At 46.1% G+C, this 16,517-nt stretch overlaps 1 protein-coding gene across 13 annotated transcripts in view; it reads right to left on the reverse strand.

Annotated features, from left to right (window-relative positions):
* MYT1L (myelin transcription factor 1 like) overlaps window positions 1-16,517 on the reverse strand; it is a 418,649-nt gene that overhangs the window by 256,998 nt on the left and 145,134 nt on the right. For all 13 annotated transcript variants that reach the window (XM_032430012.1, XM_032430004.1, XM_032430005.1 and 10 more), the window contains one exon: window positions 13,344-13,454. The gene's annotated coding sequence lies outside the window, so the exon portion shown is untranslated. The remainder of the gene's footprint in view (window positions 1-13,343; window positions 13,455-16,517) is intronic.

The raw sequence follows: 16,517 nt of genomic DNA on the forward strand, positions 1-16,517 counted from the left end.
CACACGCACGTCGGCATCCTCGCACAGGTACATATGGATACACAACACACACGGACGCACACACACAGGCGTGCACACACACGCACGTCGGCATCCTCACACAGGTACATATGGATACACAACACACACGGACGCACACACACACACGCACGTCGGCATCCTCACACAGGTACATATGGATACACAACACACACGGACGCGCACATGCAGGCGTGCACATGCATGTCGGCATCCACACACAGGTACATATGGATACACAACACACATTGCACACGTACATGCTTGAAATCCTATGTAGAAGCATTGCCGTCACCGTGCAGGGTTGGGCAGAGGGTGGTGGTGATTGGTGATCACCTGTGTCTTTCTCCGACAGGTGACAGAGCAGGTGGAGCTAGGGCCTCTGTTCGTTGGGAGCAGCTGGGGCAGAGGGCATTGGTGCCGAAAGACTGCCATTGGCACCCTCACCTATAGGGCATTCTGTCGTTTACCACTGTCCTGGGACTGGGCACGACCAACCAGAACAGCCTTTGCAGTGAGAGCAGTCTAACCGAACATCTGAGAGAACTTCTTTTACCACGGCAGGAGGAGTTCATCTGCTCCTGTCTCAAATGAACAGGACAGATGGCTTTAGTGAATGGCCAGCTCGGGGACCGTGGAGAGCTTCTGCCCCAAAGTCGGGCAAAGCCGGGATGTCTGCCCAGGGAAGTGCTCGGGGAAGCAGAGGGCTGCCTGCCTGGTGATAATGGAGCTGTTTGTCCAGTATAATGGCCTGAACTGAATGCACGGGTGGTCTGCGTAGAATCCCATGCAGATGGCTCCTCTGAACGGGCTCCGTAGTCCAGTGGGACAGATCCTTCAGGCTCACTCACTGGTGCCTATACTGACCGGCCCGCGTGGACACTGCAAGACTGTGCTCTCATGAGTGCTCAGGTGTGCATTAGGCGGAGGTGAGAGGCTTGGACACTCCCTTCAGTCCCTGCACAGCAGGCGTGGCCAGGGACCCAGGCCCGGCTGCCCTTCGCAGACCCCGGGTGCTCTGGGAGCGCAGGCGGCGCCGCCGAGGCAGACACGGTGCCCGGGCCGGCACCTGCTCACCTGCACACCTGTGCCGAGATGCCAGGCGCAGGACGCTCCAGCAGGTGGGCATATGTTGCCCTGCACATCGCTGTGGGCTCAAGGCCTTCTCTTGTAAGGATGGGAAAGCCAGGAGCTACTTCTGGACATTAAAGCCCCCGCAATCTTCAGCGCTGTTAACCAATCAGATGACCTTTAAAAACCCTGAAGCTACACCTGGACTGCCTACCCTCTTATATGACATTGCCGATAGCTTGCATTTCTGTCGGGCAGCGCTTCTCTCTGCTACTTGCTGTCTCCTGTCCTTCTCTCAGAAACACGCAGGAAGCGGGCAGTGAATGCAGCTGAAGGGCTCAGATGCGGGGGGTGCTCCCGCTGGGCCCCCCGGGCTGGAGCCAGGGCTGCATCTCCCAGCTGGATGACCACGGGGGAGAGGCAGTCCGCGATTTCTTGTTGGCAGATGAGATACTCCTCGTCTCAACCACACGGGGTTGTTGAGAAGTGTGAGGAGGTAAAGACTGCCCACAACACGGCACACGCAGACCCCTAACCCAGAAAGTGCTCATTCTTATTTTTCCATCAGCAATATTAGTATGTACATGAAAAAGACTCTGTAAGCTTTGCAACAGAAGCCAAACCTCAGGAGATACCAGATTTTTGCTGTAATAAATGTCTTTTCACTTTTTAGAATTTATAATCCTCATTGAAAGAGAAGGGTATCATCATGGGGAAAGGGGTAAAGTGAAGGGAGAATTTCATTTGTTTTCGTGTACAAAAGGAGCTAATACTTAACAAAGGAACATTTTCTTTATGGAAGCATTCCACCTAACAAATGAAGAAGACATGGTAGAACACCATCTTGTCAACCTAACGAAATGGTGGACAAGGCAACGCGCACCGACGGAGCATCATTTTCAGCCGTCAGGGGACAGGGTTGACGGGTGACTTTCTAACGGAGGTCAGGCCGGTGACCTGCACAGCTCGAGCACCCACGGACCAGGGAAGCGTTGCACAGAGGGGCCAGCCTGACGTAGGCCACGTGCATCCTTCTCACTCTGGTGTAGCAGGGGACCCTCACAAAGACGATCCGAGCCTGATGGGGCTCTAGTCTAACCAGCAGCTTGTAGGAGACGCAGGGGTCAGACAAACAGATTAAACAACACTGCAGGGATGAAGCCAGCAGAGGCAGGACTGCGGGACCCTCTACAAGACAAGAGGCCCAGCTTCACAACCGATAGGCAGGGGCCACAGGGAGAAGGAAGGGTCTGGGTCACATCTCAACAAGAGGCACTATGGACTTGATTTGGATTCTGATCCAAAAAGCTATAAATTTGGGGCACCTGGGTGGCTCAGTCAGTTGGGCGTCTGCCTTCAGCTCAGGTCATGATCCCGGGGTCCTGGGATCGAGCCCCGCATTGGGCTCCCTGCTCGGCAGGAAGCCTGCTTCTCCCTCTCCCTCTGCCTGCTTGTGTTCTCTCTCTCGCTGTGTCTCTCTCTGTCAAATAAATAAATAATATCTTTTAAAAAAACTATAAATTTGTGAGACAATCTGGGAACTTTGGATCCTCACCGGATATTTGATGACAAGTTTCAAAAGGGGATCATGCTTTTACAAAAAGAGCCTTTATATTCTAGAAATTCATACTGAAGCATTTCTAGATAAAGTCGCACACTAACTTGAATTTGCTTCAGCGTGATCATGTTTGGGGAGGCAAGAGGAGCGGGGGGTCCAGCAGAAACAAGCCTGCTGTCCTCAAAGCTCCAGGGTGCACAATCAAGGCTCACAACCACTGTGCATGTGTTAAATCTTGCAAAAAATAATCTTTTAAAAAAGAGAAGGGTGAGTAATTGTATTTGCCAGGACACAGGTGATGGAATTAAAATGTGTGTGTGTGTGTGTGTGTGTGTGTGTGTGTGTGTGTGTAGGCTCACTGGGCCCCCGGGAATGAAGCAGGACCGAGGGGGGAAGCCAGCCTCCAGGGAGCCTGGCAGGCAGGGAACTCGCTGGCTCCGTGATCAGGCTCTGGTTTAGGGCAGTAGCTCTTCATTAATGTACATAAGACTGTGTGGGGTGTTTGTTAAAAATTTTATATTCAGACCCTATTCCTAGAAATCCTGATGTAAAGGTCTTGAGTGGAGATCATAAATCTGGGGAAAACATTACCCAAGGTGATTCTCCTGAAGATGGTCCTGGGACCACTCCTGAGAACCTGGCTCAGGGCTGGGTGCTCAGAACAGGCACACTCAGCGCGGTCTACTCCCAGGACGGACTCACACTCACCGGTTCCAAGTTCACAGACTGACCTGTGAGGGGAGAATCCGTCTAAACGTGTCTGAGGGAGAAATGACAGCTAGACCCGAAGACTTGGGTCCGCAGGCTCCTTGCCCCTCCCTGGCGGGCAGACGTGTGACCTGTGTTGATGGACGGTCCTCATGGTGGTGGCGTTGCTGACCTACCCTGGGAGGGCTGTGGGCACAGGCTGGGCCTGCCAGCTGGGGGGGTGGTCTCTACTTCTCAGCTCCTCTCCATGTAGGATCAGGAACGTTTCAGCCTGGCCCCAAACATGCTGCACAACCCCCAAAGGCCACTGCTTTCTGGAAGGCCACATGTTTCAGATGTCAGAGCCCCAGGATGGAGGGGCTGCCCAAACTGCATTGGGCCATGAGAGGAGCAAGAAATGAGCTTCTGTGGTGTTGTGCTTTGACTTTATTTCTGAGTTCACTTGTTCAATTGCCTGGTGTATCTTGACAATTTCGGACGATGGTGAATCTTGCAAAACGCTGGGGCAGCCCAGCACGCTCACATGGCTCAGCAGATTTCCACTCTGACAGGTGATTGGGGGTCTTTGGTTTGCCACTTGTCCAAGTTCTAGGGGTGGGGGGACCTCCTTATCATCCTTCCATGTGTTGGGAGGGCCACCTCTTACCCTACCTGCCAAGGTACACATACTCGCCTTTTCTCTAAGAGCAAATCATTAGCTGCGAGTTTCTGACAAAGCATTTGAAAGATTTATAACTGAAATAGAATTTATATCCTCTGCTTATAGCAGTGAAAAGCAAAAAACAAAACACATGCAAACAAACAAAATGACTCTGACATCCCATGCTGTCATCCTTTGGCTCAACCTGTCAAGGGATCATTGGAGGTACATAACGAAGGAGACATGCAACCAAGAATACATTTGATAGCGTGCACAAGGAAAAAGCAAACTTGTTGCTTATCTTGTTCACGGGGAGACAGGGATGCTTCCCTGTCCTGGAATCTCATACATGGGACACTGTTCAAGCAATGACCACGATCTCAATGCCATCTCTACAGAAACACGATGACTTCTATAATTTAAAGATGCACACGTATATTTTATGTAAACATAATTATCTTATGTATCCTGAACCGAGAATAGTGAACACGATTTAGCCCTTCTTGGTGAACTTGGCTAATTAGGGAATTATTTTACATTATTATAATGATGCAACAATGCATTTGAGCATTTGAGGCCATGCAGGTAAGTAGGTTCTGTTTGTTCATCTGTTTCTTTGCAGAATGAGGTCCATACTGTTATATTTCATTGCTCTCGCTCCCTCCGTCCCTCCCTCCTTTCCTTCCTTCCTGCACTCTGGCTCTTCTAGATCTTTGGAAGAAGCTCCCGAGCTCTGACTTCCTAGTGCGATCAGTGTTACATCCCTTCTAGTCTTGTGCCTGATTTTCGGCACGCTGTCTGAGGGAAGGTGGCTTGCAGGGCCTGGAACAGAGCAGGCCTCACGGCGTCCCTCTGCGGCTCCCCCATTGGCCTGCATGGGTCCCAGCTCCCCAGCGCCTGACCCCAAGCCCCTGAGGGTCAATGACGTGTGTGTGTTCTGCTTTGCTTACTGCCCTGTAGTGGAGACTCGGGGGGGGGGAGCACCCCCCCGCCGGAAGCACTGACCGACCAACGCCCTTTTGTTTTCTGTGCGAGAGTGAACTGAAAGAAGTATGGTGTTCATAAAATTTTGACATTTCGCTTAGGATTTCAGAGTATGTGAAGAAAGAGATAAGCCGTCGCTAGATGATAGACGGACTTTCCAGAAGAGCACATGCACTGTTTCTTGAAAGGAGGGATTTTCTGTATCCTGGGCCCTTACAAAGGCATTCCCTTGTCTGCAAAGTACCATACTGAGCATCCTGTTATAATAAGGTTTATTTCAATTAATCAAGTAAATGCAATGTGACAGAGTGGATAGGACCTTGTATTCAAAGTTCGTTTGCATCTCTGCATGAATACATGCTCTGGACTTGGAAAGGTCTCTCCATGTGGAGGGGCTGCTTTTTCATCACCTGTAAATAAGGGGTCGTCAGTGCTGGTCAGGTGACTCCATAAGTAAGTCTCCCACGGAGGGTGAGCCGGCTGTCCTGGGGTATTGGGAGCAGGGCGCAAAAAATTCCACCCAGGAGACAGTTTATCTTTACTTAAGCAGTAAAGGAGATTTTGAGTTCTACTCTTTGACTGTAACATTTTATTATTTTTTAAAGATTTATTTATTTATTTTAGAGAGAGTGTGTGCACGAGCAGGGGAAGGGGCAGCAGGAAAGGAGGAATCTCAAGCAGGCCCCCCACAGAGCACAGAGCCTGACTCGGGGCTGGATCCCACGACCCTGAGATCATGACGGGAGCCAGATCAAGAGTCGGACACTGAACTGACTGAGCCTCCCAGGTGGCCCCTCTGTCTGTACCATTTTAAATGAATGTTTGAGGAATAAATACTCAAGAAAATTGGGTCCAGTAAGGTCACCCTGTGCCTTCATGGACCATATTATACACACTGCCAAGTATGGAGGGGGTACATGGATCACATTCACACACACCCCACACAGGCTCACTCTCTCACACACACACGTGCAGGAAGATACACACACCACACATACACATGCATACACGCACACAGATACACACACAGCACACATACACATGGATACACACACACTACACACCCAAGTGCACACGTGCACACACATGCACAAATACAGATACACATGCGCACGCAGATGCACACACCCCACGGACACACACAGACACACACATACACACGCACGCAGATGCACACACCCCACGGACACACACAGACACACACATACACACGCACGCAGATGCACACACCCCACGGACACACACAGACACACACGTACACATGCACGCAGATGCACACACCCCACGGACACACAGAGATACACACACACGCACACAGATGCACATACCCCACGGACACACACAGACACACACGTACACACGCACACAGATGCACACCCTGCATGCACACACACGCACATGGTTTTCTGAACCATTTGAAAGTGGGCTACAGGCCTCACGACCACTCATACCTAAATCCTCAACATTTACCTCTTAGGGAGAAAAACCACATTCTCCTCCCCACCCTAAGTGTATCGTTTCAATCATATCATGAGATACACATTCATCTTTATATCCCCTCCAATTATCCATACGAGGTTCTCCGTAGATCTCTTACTGTCTAAAACATGACTTAGATGTCAAATCACTGTCCCTCCTTTACTTGAGGAGTTCCTCCTTCAGCTGTTGCTCTTCTTCCCCTTCGCTCTCACCCAGGCTTATTTCCTGAAGGTTATTTTAGAAAATACTCTCTTTTAATAATGTTAAGACTTTAGACTTTAAATTATAACTCTATTACTGAGTAAGTGAATAAGAAATGAGGTAGATTCTTATTTTATATGTTGTAAGACAGATTTTCGCTGAGTGGATTTTAGGGGAGGAGCGTGGGAAAGCAGGTGAGAACAGGTGAGTCCGCGTGCGTGCTGTGACCAGGGCACCAGAGGACTGTCTCTGTTCCTTCCTGTGTTTGCTCCCTCCCTCCTGTTTCCCTCTGTGGATCCCCGCTGTCCCGTCCCTCCATCCTTCCCCTTCGTGTCTCTCCTTCCTCCCATTTGCATGGTTCAAACATAAATGCAAAAGGACTAAACGAGTAAACATAAAAAGAGCCCCCCCAGACCTGCCTGTTTCTGTATAGTAACTACTCACATAAACATTTCTATTAGCTTCTTGTCTACCCTTCTAGAATTTTTATGCAAATACAAGCAAATATATGTATGTGTGCTCATATTTCTGCTTCTTTTCTGCATCTTGCTTTTCTCTTTAACAAAGTATCCTTGAAATCTTCCTACATCAGTTCATGGAATGCTCTTCATTTTGACACAGCTGCATGGAAAGTGAAGGCACTTTGATTTGAATAGCAGAAAGCACAGCACAGATGTAAATCAGATTACTTCTGCCTTAATCTTTATGACGAAGCAAGTGTGTCTTGGGTCTTTATGAATAATAACAACAGTAACTATAATTTAAAGAGCTTGAGATGTGTGCTAGCTACGTGCGTTGTTCTTTGCCATCATCAACAACCCTGTGAAGCCGAAAACAGTGCACTGATTTTACAGGTGAAAACACTGAGGTTCTAAGAGTCGGAGGGTAGGGCCTCTCCCTGCCATCAGGGCTGTGCTGTCATGTGCTTTGCAGCCACGCCCCCAGTGGTGGCACACCACATCTGTGTCTCCTTGGCTTGCACACCCTCCCCCATGGCCCACACACACACCTGCACCGTCATCCCAAGCAGCCCTGCCCTGGCGGAGACCCTCGACGACCCTGGACTCTAAACAGACCCCTTCCGCTTTCGTTCCTGAATCTGCCCTTCATGCGTCTTCATCAGGGGAAGGTCGGCTCACGTCTTCCCTCCCTTAAACTCACCCATGGTCCCCACTGTCCACAGCACTTAAACCGAACTCACAGAGCCCACACCCTTTCCTGCTTCGAATCCCAGACTCTGGGTCTCCGAAGGCTGGTGCTAAGTCTAAAATATCTGTGTGTCTTAGAAAAGTATGTAGGAACCCTTGGAGTATGGCCCTGGTGTTAATTCTATAGGACCCTACCTGCCTTCTCCAGGAATACTTAGATTCACCCACTTTGGAGGCTGTATTACCTGCATTATACTTTATTATTTTATACATACCACTTTTATAGCTCTTCTCACAGTGTGTAGTTAATTTTTTTTTTTTTTTTTTGGTATATGTGCACCCCTGCCCATTAGATGGTTAAACATAAACAACTTGGTTTCAGAGTTCTGTAATTCCATGTTTTGTATCTGTCACGTCAGGCATATAGTTGGCTCAGAAATGGGTAGCATAAATGCACAAAGTCACATACTTATGTGACTGGATGACGTTTACAGTCATTGACTGAACAATTCATTATACTAAAAAAATAGGCATCTATTTCCTTTAAATATCCATAACTGTCCTCCCTTCACTTGTACTTGAAAGAAACAGAACTAGAACAGCCCAAGAAAACAGATGGCCTCAGCCGAGCGGGTTCAGATTTATGAGTGGGCACTTTGCAAGACGGTGTGGGGTCAAGCAAAGAAAAGCGAGGACTGACTCCTAGTAAGGCTCCACATGAGCTGGGTGTTTGGTGGACAAGGCCAAAGGTGGCACCTGAGTGGACGCATTGTATTTCATTTAAAGTAGGACTACAGGCACACACCAGGAAAATGAGTGAAAAGTGATGACACGAGGTGAGAAGTCAAGTTTCCTGCCACCTTTGACTCCCCAATAAAAAAAAAGTATGTGTGTATATGTGTGTATATGTATGTAGGTGTATATATGTATATGCGCACATGCATGTATATGTATGTGTATGTATATGCATGCGTGTATGTATGTGTATTTATGTACATCCGTGTACACATGTATGTGTGTGCACGCATGTATGCATATCTATGTATATGTGTATATGTGTGTGCATATGCATGTGTGTATGTATATGTATGTGTGCATATATGTATGTGCACGTGTATGTGTGCACATATGTATATGGCACGTGCACACATGTATATATGTGTATATGTATGTGCATACATGTGTGTATATGTGTATGCGCACGTATGTGTATGTGCATGCATGTATACAGAAATGTGTGTGCATGTATATGCATGTGTGTATGTGTATATGTATGTGTGTATTGTACACATGCATATACATATGTGTGTATGCATGTATGTATATGTACATGTACATGTATATGCGTATGCACACATGTATACATGGATATGTGTGCGTGTATATGTATGTGTGTATGCATGTATGTATGTGTATATGTACATGTATATGCATATGCACACATATATACATGGATATGCATGCGTGTATATGTATGTGTGTATGCATGTATATATTTCATACCTTTGTTACATAACCATCGGGCTACAATACAGAGAGTCTGTCTACTTCTCACACTTAATAACATGTACTAGCAGTCATTCCCTATCAGCTTTCTCTGTGTTACAAACATATAACGCGTCTTCACACAGCGCAATAATCCACGCATTCAGTGCTGAGACCAACGTCAACAGCACGATGCACACGGCTAGCACTGTGCCAAGAGCTGGGAGTATGAACAAGACATGTCTCCATGTCAGAACACCCACGCCCTCGGAATGCCAAGCTGACACCAAAAATCTTTGGATACAAGATGCCAAGATGGAGAGGGAAGTTCCTGAGTATGTTTTACGTCAAACCCAGAAGTGATGTTTCTGGATTGTCTGTGGATTGGCTGCCTGCCGGCAGCTATCCCTTTCCTGAGAGCTTGTTCCCAGAAATCAGGGAGCCTGGATCCACCTCAACCCTTTCTAACACTGACCCCCAGGCCCCAGAACCAGGAGACACTGTTGGCGATGCCGTTCCTCAGGGAGTCACAATCTGGAAAGGAATCAGGGCACCTCTGTCTAAAATTTAAAGGTAATCCACTGCCCATTTCAGAAATAGCACAGATACTTGACATACTGAAATATCTTCTGTTTCAGTTACTAAATTCTGTGCTTTATATACTTTATATCTCATTTAATCCTTATAATGGTCCTATTAAGAAGAAACTATATATTATGCCCATTTTACTTATGGGGAAACTGAGGCTCAGATTCCAGGAGTTAAGTACCTTCTCCAAAGTTACAGAGATAGCGTGGCAGAATTGGGATTTGTTCCCTGGTCTTGTTGCTTCCAACATTTTACCCAAATTTCTGCCCAATATTGACTACATGTGAAACTAGCAGACCTCTCCTTTCTTAACTACTTAAGGCAACCTGGCTGACCCATGTCTGTGACTTGTGTTTCTGCCAATTTCTATTATGTATTCTCTCCTGTTCTGAAATAATGTATTAATTGTCAAAGTGCTGCTTTAAAGATACATGCACTCTAGCAAACCGTTTCAGTGGAAAATATCAATTTATGTTCTGCATTTTAACTAAATGATTTATACTACTAATTCACATCCCAAATAAGTTGGAGACACATATAAAATAGCCCTTTAAAAAAATGATCTATGGCATCATTAAAGTCTTTCTCAAGATTAATCCCTTTATCGAGCGTCTGATGTAAAATCTATTGCAACTTAAACTAATTCTCTTTTTTATTTGGTATTTTATTTACCATGTTCTCTATTTTTGTTTTGGAGTTACAGTGTATGTGGGGAAGCAGACTGAATGGATCACATTTTACCAGATCGTGTGGTGTTGCTCTGTCCTAAGCCCAGGACCTGCACTGGGGCATGGGTTGTGGATGGTGTATACAACACCAGCATCACTCAGCACCCAGTGGATTGTTGCTCTTTCGGCACTGGGGTTTGACACATAACTCCTGGTGTGTCCACATGGGGCAATACCTGTGGGTATTGGTTTTCATTTGATTTTACATCCATACAATTTTCAGGATGATTTAAAAATATTTTTTGGTGGGCAGGTTGATGTAGGCCTGGAAATATTAGAAAGCTTTTCTTCCCTTCCACTCCTGCAGGCTTCTCGTGTTCTGCCCTGACTTCCACAGATGTAGAATTTGGCCTTCTTGCCACTTCTTCCCAGCGTCCTGACTGCTGAGCTCGCACTCAGTAGCGTGCCTGTCTGCGGCGCAACATGCCGGTAGACAATGATTTCAGACACTATTGTGTGAGTTTGCAAGTAATAAAATATGAGAAGAGAGTAAGAGTTCTATTCTATTTTCCAGAAATGACTGTGGTTATTTAGGACATCTTAATTTAGATATTTACTATGGGTTGGGAAACTACCATCTGAGGGCCAAATCCACTTGCTGCTGGTTTTGTAAATAAAGTTTTATTGGGACACAGCCAGGCCCATTTGTTTACATATGGTACATGGCAGTGTTGTACTTGCCACCAGGCTCACAAAGCCCATGATGTTTACTATCTGGACCTTTACAGAAAAAGTTTGTGCAGCTTGATCTATGCAGCACGATGACTTACACATTCTCATTTTCTAGGTGGTCATGTGAAGATGTAGACTTTGCCCATGGACGCTACTGTGCTCACACGTTAGGATTCCCATCCTGGAATTCTATGCTGTTTATTTCAATCCACTGCTTTATTTCATCACCCAGGGACTAAAGTATTTATGACATACACACAGTGAATACATACTGATTATCCCCTCAGGACCAAACATGACTCTTTAAAGGACCAGAGAGCGGATAAGAACTACCCAGGAATCGCAGAGGTGCATGCAAGCATTACTTGGGCTTTGCAGAGCTTTCCACGCTGACGTCACGTGCGTGACCACCAAAGCTCTGCCGATTTAGTGCATACATGAAATGCTCCACAATGAATCGCCCAAGTACGGGTTGTGCTCCTGTTGTTATTACTGCCACCGGACTGGTCTGGAGCCCGCAGGGATAGTCAGGGGCCTGCCACACCCCCCTTCTACCCAGAGACCACGCAACTCCAGGGCCTGCTTGGGTGATGGCCACAGACGCAAGAAGAGGACAGACAGGCTGGTGACCGAGAGTCCAAACAGGAGACCAGGGCCGGCTGGGACCTTGGAATCTCCTTATCTTCCTTGTCACCGTCAGCTGCTATCCCTCAACTGAGAAGCCTATTCAAGGCCCAGTCTGTTGGGTGTAGACATGGATTTCTCTTTGAAAACTAGCTTATTCTTATTCTTATTTGTTTCATTTCACTAATTCATGGTGAGATTTGTATTTGAATGCTTTATAGGACACTGCATTGATAATTATCATTTAAATGTGCACATTTAACTCCAAGCCAGAAATGCCAATTCAATGAATCCGCATTTAAAAATTAGACCCATGTAAAATATTCCATCAAACATTCTTTAGCTTATGACTACAACATAGTCTCTGTGATGCACCTACAATCCAGAAACTTGAACTGACTTTAAAGTCAAGTAGGACTTTAATGCTCAATGTGAGTAGGTTTTTAAAAACTCTAGGGAAATGATGATTAAACATAATGCCTTTCCAAAACCCAACTGATGGGTGCAATGGGTTCTTCAGGGAAAGGGAAATGGGTAGAGCTTAGAAAACAATCAGAACAACTGTGACCTATTACGCTCGTTCATAAAGCCCATAAAGATGGCAGCACCCACAGGGCGGCAGCATATGGAAACCAACAACAGCCCTAATCTCCATGGAGCGGTAAGTAGTTCTGTCATCAGACAGGCAAATTGTTGTCGGCAGACGGACAAATTACTATCGCACAGTGAACCTTAAACAGCATGCCAGAGTTTCCCTCATGGAGCGTCCTAAGAAATTACCATCCCGCCAGAGTCGTCGTCTTCTTTTTCTCCAGCAAAGTAACATGTGTAAAATGGACTCCTGAATGTGGGTATTGAGAAGGTAATACTAGAGCTTTAGACATCAGTTCCATGTACGCATTCAGAAGCGGAGACTTCGCAGAGGCGAGATTTTACTCACGTTTACAATCATGTCAACCTCCAGCTTATGAGATTCCCTAAAAATACATGTGCTGCCTGGGCAGCAGTCAGCAACCCCCCACCCCCAACTCTCCAAACCATAACTGATGAACTTTACAAAGCACTTACTTCTGCAGCAAGTGTGGATTTTTTGGCAATGATTCAAAATGAAGCGTTTCCATTCGAGGGTCCCAGTACCACTTCCTCCCCACTAGCAATCCCCAGGACAGCTCACAGCGCTCAGAAGGAGCACAGCCTGCCCCACCCGGTGCAGCGTGAGTGGCAAGAATAACAAATGCATCATCTGATTTAACTGTCAATGGCTCTTGTCAGCATGAATTGTCTGTTGGGAGGCGATGTACAACAGAACTTTTAACTGCCCCCCCAGAAGCCAGGAAGCACCAGGAAACTGGGAAGAGTGGTGATTCGGAGCAGCAAATGGGGAGGACCCAGGGGACAGGACTCCCGTCCATGTCGCCCAGAGCTGCCGTGGTCGGTACCTGCACTCAGTTGCCCGGGGTGCTCCTTGGATCCGATCTGCTTCCTCAGTAGGTCAGAGTTGGAGATGCCCCCTCGACGTGACTTCACCAGTTCTCCCTTGGGTTCATTTTCTAGAGGACAGAACAACAACAGGGCGACATCACTAACTGCAGGGGAGGGGCTGACGGGCACTTGCTCCTTTGTGTGGCGGCCCTTACGACAGGAAGCTCCATTTAAAGTACGTAACTCATACGTACTAGTACGTAACACACTCACGAAGATGTGTGTAAATGATTTTACTCAGAAGCTCTGATAGGAAAGGCCATGACAGATGAGTAGAAAATGCTTTTAAACATTTAGTTAAGTTACTTTGAAATCCAAGATTTTTAACAGTTTTTAAATACATCTCTAGGTTTGAAGGTAAAACTAAGTGCACGTAATATTTAGATTGACCAATCACCAGCCAATTTGTAAGATTATTGCCTTTTTAACACTTCGATGCAATTAAGAAACAATTTAATAAGTGAGAAATATTTGAGATGTGTAACAATTTCTTGGAAATAATGTGATTTCACTCATAACAAAACACAGTCTGTTGATGACAAGGGTTTTTCTAGATGTCAACTCAATTTTATTTTAGGGGAAGAACAACAAAAGACGTTATCTTCATTAATGCAAATTTTGAATTTATTAACTCTCTATCCGGGTTTTCTGCAATATTGTCTCAGGATTAGGAATTATTGACTATTCTAATTGGAAAAGAATATATCCAGGTCATTTCAAACTACACTGTCAAAAAGAGAATTTATTTTGTTTAAAAAAAAGATGGACAGAATATCAGAAAGTGGAGAGAGCTAGGTGTCTCATTTTAAAGCTATTGTTTCTGGTGCAAACCTCCAAATTCAGAGAAGCTCATTAAATTGAGTCTATGGCAATAACAGAGAAGTGTTAATGGGCAGCAGTGAAGTGTGTCAGGCAAATGAAGAGACCCCCGAGGGCTCCGCGCTGTTTACCATCAGCTACATTCTGCAGCATTACCATAAATCCTCTAAAAGATACTGTACTTCCCTTCCTGCGTGTTACCTCACAATAAAGGAGATACTCAGCGTGTTTGGCAAGTGGGATTTGAAATAAGATAACACGCAATTTCCTAGGAAATTCACGGGCAGCCAATAAAATGCAACCATAACAAATGTTATTATTTTCCCTAATAAGAATCTACCAAAACAAACACATAAAGAACAGAATAATTTGGAAATATGCACACGGAGCTAGAAAGGTTTCAAAATTACCCTGTAAAATCAAGGTTGAAAAATAAAATGAGAGTTAGTGTATTTTTCTGTTTATCAAAGTCAAGACTCATTAGTTTGGAGTTCTTATGTAACGTTTTTAAACAGATAAAGCTTTTAATACAAATTATGACCTGTGGTTTTGTTTATAGCAACCCACAGCCATCTATACCGGAAAATCTTTGAGGAGAACAGTGTGTGTTATGGTCTTTCCTGACCGCCAGTACTCAAAACACACACAGGTAGGTAGGCACATGCACACACGTGCACACATCATATAAATGCAGGAAGTTCTTCTCAACACGAACCATTCTTTTACTTACAGTATGATTTGTAAACTTAACTTTTATGGGACAGAAGCAAGTGCCCCCCATACCTCCTCACACCAGACACTCCACCTTCAGACCGTCTAGATTTGGAGGTGAGTATCCATCTGGGATGAACAGCAATGTCTCCTGCATCCTCAGCCCTGCACTCTGGGCCCTAAAGTTCAGCGTTCAGAGCCCTCACCCTTGCAGGATGGAGCTGGGAGCACATACGGGTACTCAGCAGCTGGACACAGGGCTGATGGAGACAAACGTGTGCTTAGTGGTATTGCAATCCAGCCTCCACCATGTTGACTTTCTGAAACCCACACCTGCTCTTTCCACCAGACCCTACTAAGACAATTACATAGAGGCTTGATATTATTGGTTTTGAAAGCATACTATAATGGTTTAAAATATAATAATTATGTTCATGCAATATTAGTGAACCCACAGACTGCCATGCTTATACATTATTTCTGGATAAGCAAGAGCCATCTTAGCCAATATTGGTATGAACATTTTGGGGTCATTGAACCTCTCTGAATTCAGATTCTCTCTCAGACAATGATAGGGCCAGGATAAAAATGAAAAGCATTTCCTTTAACTCCCCAAAGCCCAAATACGTGGCGTCCCCCTGCCTTGCTCTGCCACTGGATATAAATTTCCGGCCAGGGAACCGTTTGCAGGAGAAGAGCACCATTCCTGTTCCATGCACTCACTAAGCTTGTTTCTCGAGTGGGTGTACCATCTACACCTTTGAATGGTGGCTAAGTGGCACCAGGAATCACCCTACAGATGCCTTTCTGCAGCAGGACGCCCCGACCACGGCGGGGCACTGACCTCTTGCCTGGGTGTACCTGCCCTTCCGCCAGGATGTCCCCAGCAGGTGCCAGCCCCTTGGGTTTGGGGGTCCTGTCTTCGCTTTCCTGAGGTTTCTTAATGTCAGAGAGACCTTCTGATTAACTCAGTTGTGTTTAAATGACAAATGCAGGAGTCTCTTTGGCAATCTGAGTCACTGTTACAGGATTATCTACCAGAGGAAATGTCTCTTGCCTTTTTTTCTCCCTAAAAGTTCTATGTGAGATTGGTTAAAAAATGAGGGACATGTTTTGACAGTGCTCCTCCTCAGACTTACAACATTGAACAATAGGAACCAGACAATTCCTCATAAGGCAGGTAGGGGTAAATCCTTCTCAGTGAGCAGACACAGAGGCTCAGGTGAGTCTCCAGGAATGAATCCAAAGTCCCATGACCTGGTTTTGTTTGCTCTCCTGGACCCATGCTCAATATTCTCTGAACAGGAAAATCTCTCTTTAAAAGGTCTTCAGTGTACTTGAGTGTGAAGAGACTAATGTGTTGTAGAGGCCACAGGCCCAGCGGATGCTCCCTGCGGCTGCCCGCCTCCTCGCCGAGCTGCCTCGTCTGTCCCTGTTCATAGAATGAGATCCCACCCCCCAGGCACGGCGTGGAGAGGAATAAATTGCTTGTACATAGTAGGCTCTCCATCAATCTTTCCTGCTTGAATAGAGGAATTGTTTCCCTTTGTGCCAAATTCGAGATATTTTAGAAAATCCACTCCCTTGCTTGTATTCTTTGT

The sequence above is a fragment of the Phoca vitulina genome, unplaced genomic scaffold (genome assembly GCF_004348235.1).
Source record: "Phoca vitulina isolate PV1807 unplaced genomic scaffold, GSC_HSeal_1.0 scaffold42, whole genome shotgun sequence".
In the NCBI taxonomy this organism is placed as follows: Eukaryota; Metazoa; Chordata; class Mammalia; order Carnivora; family Phocidae; genus Phoca; species Phoca vitulina.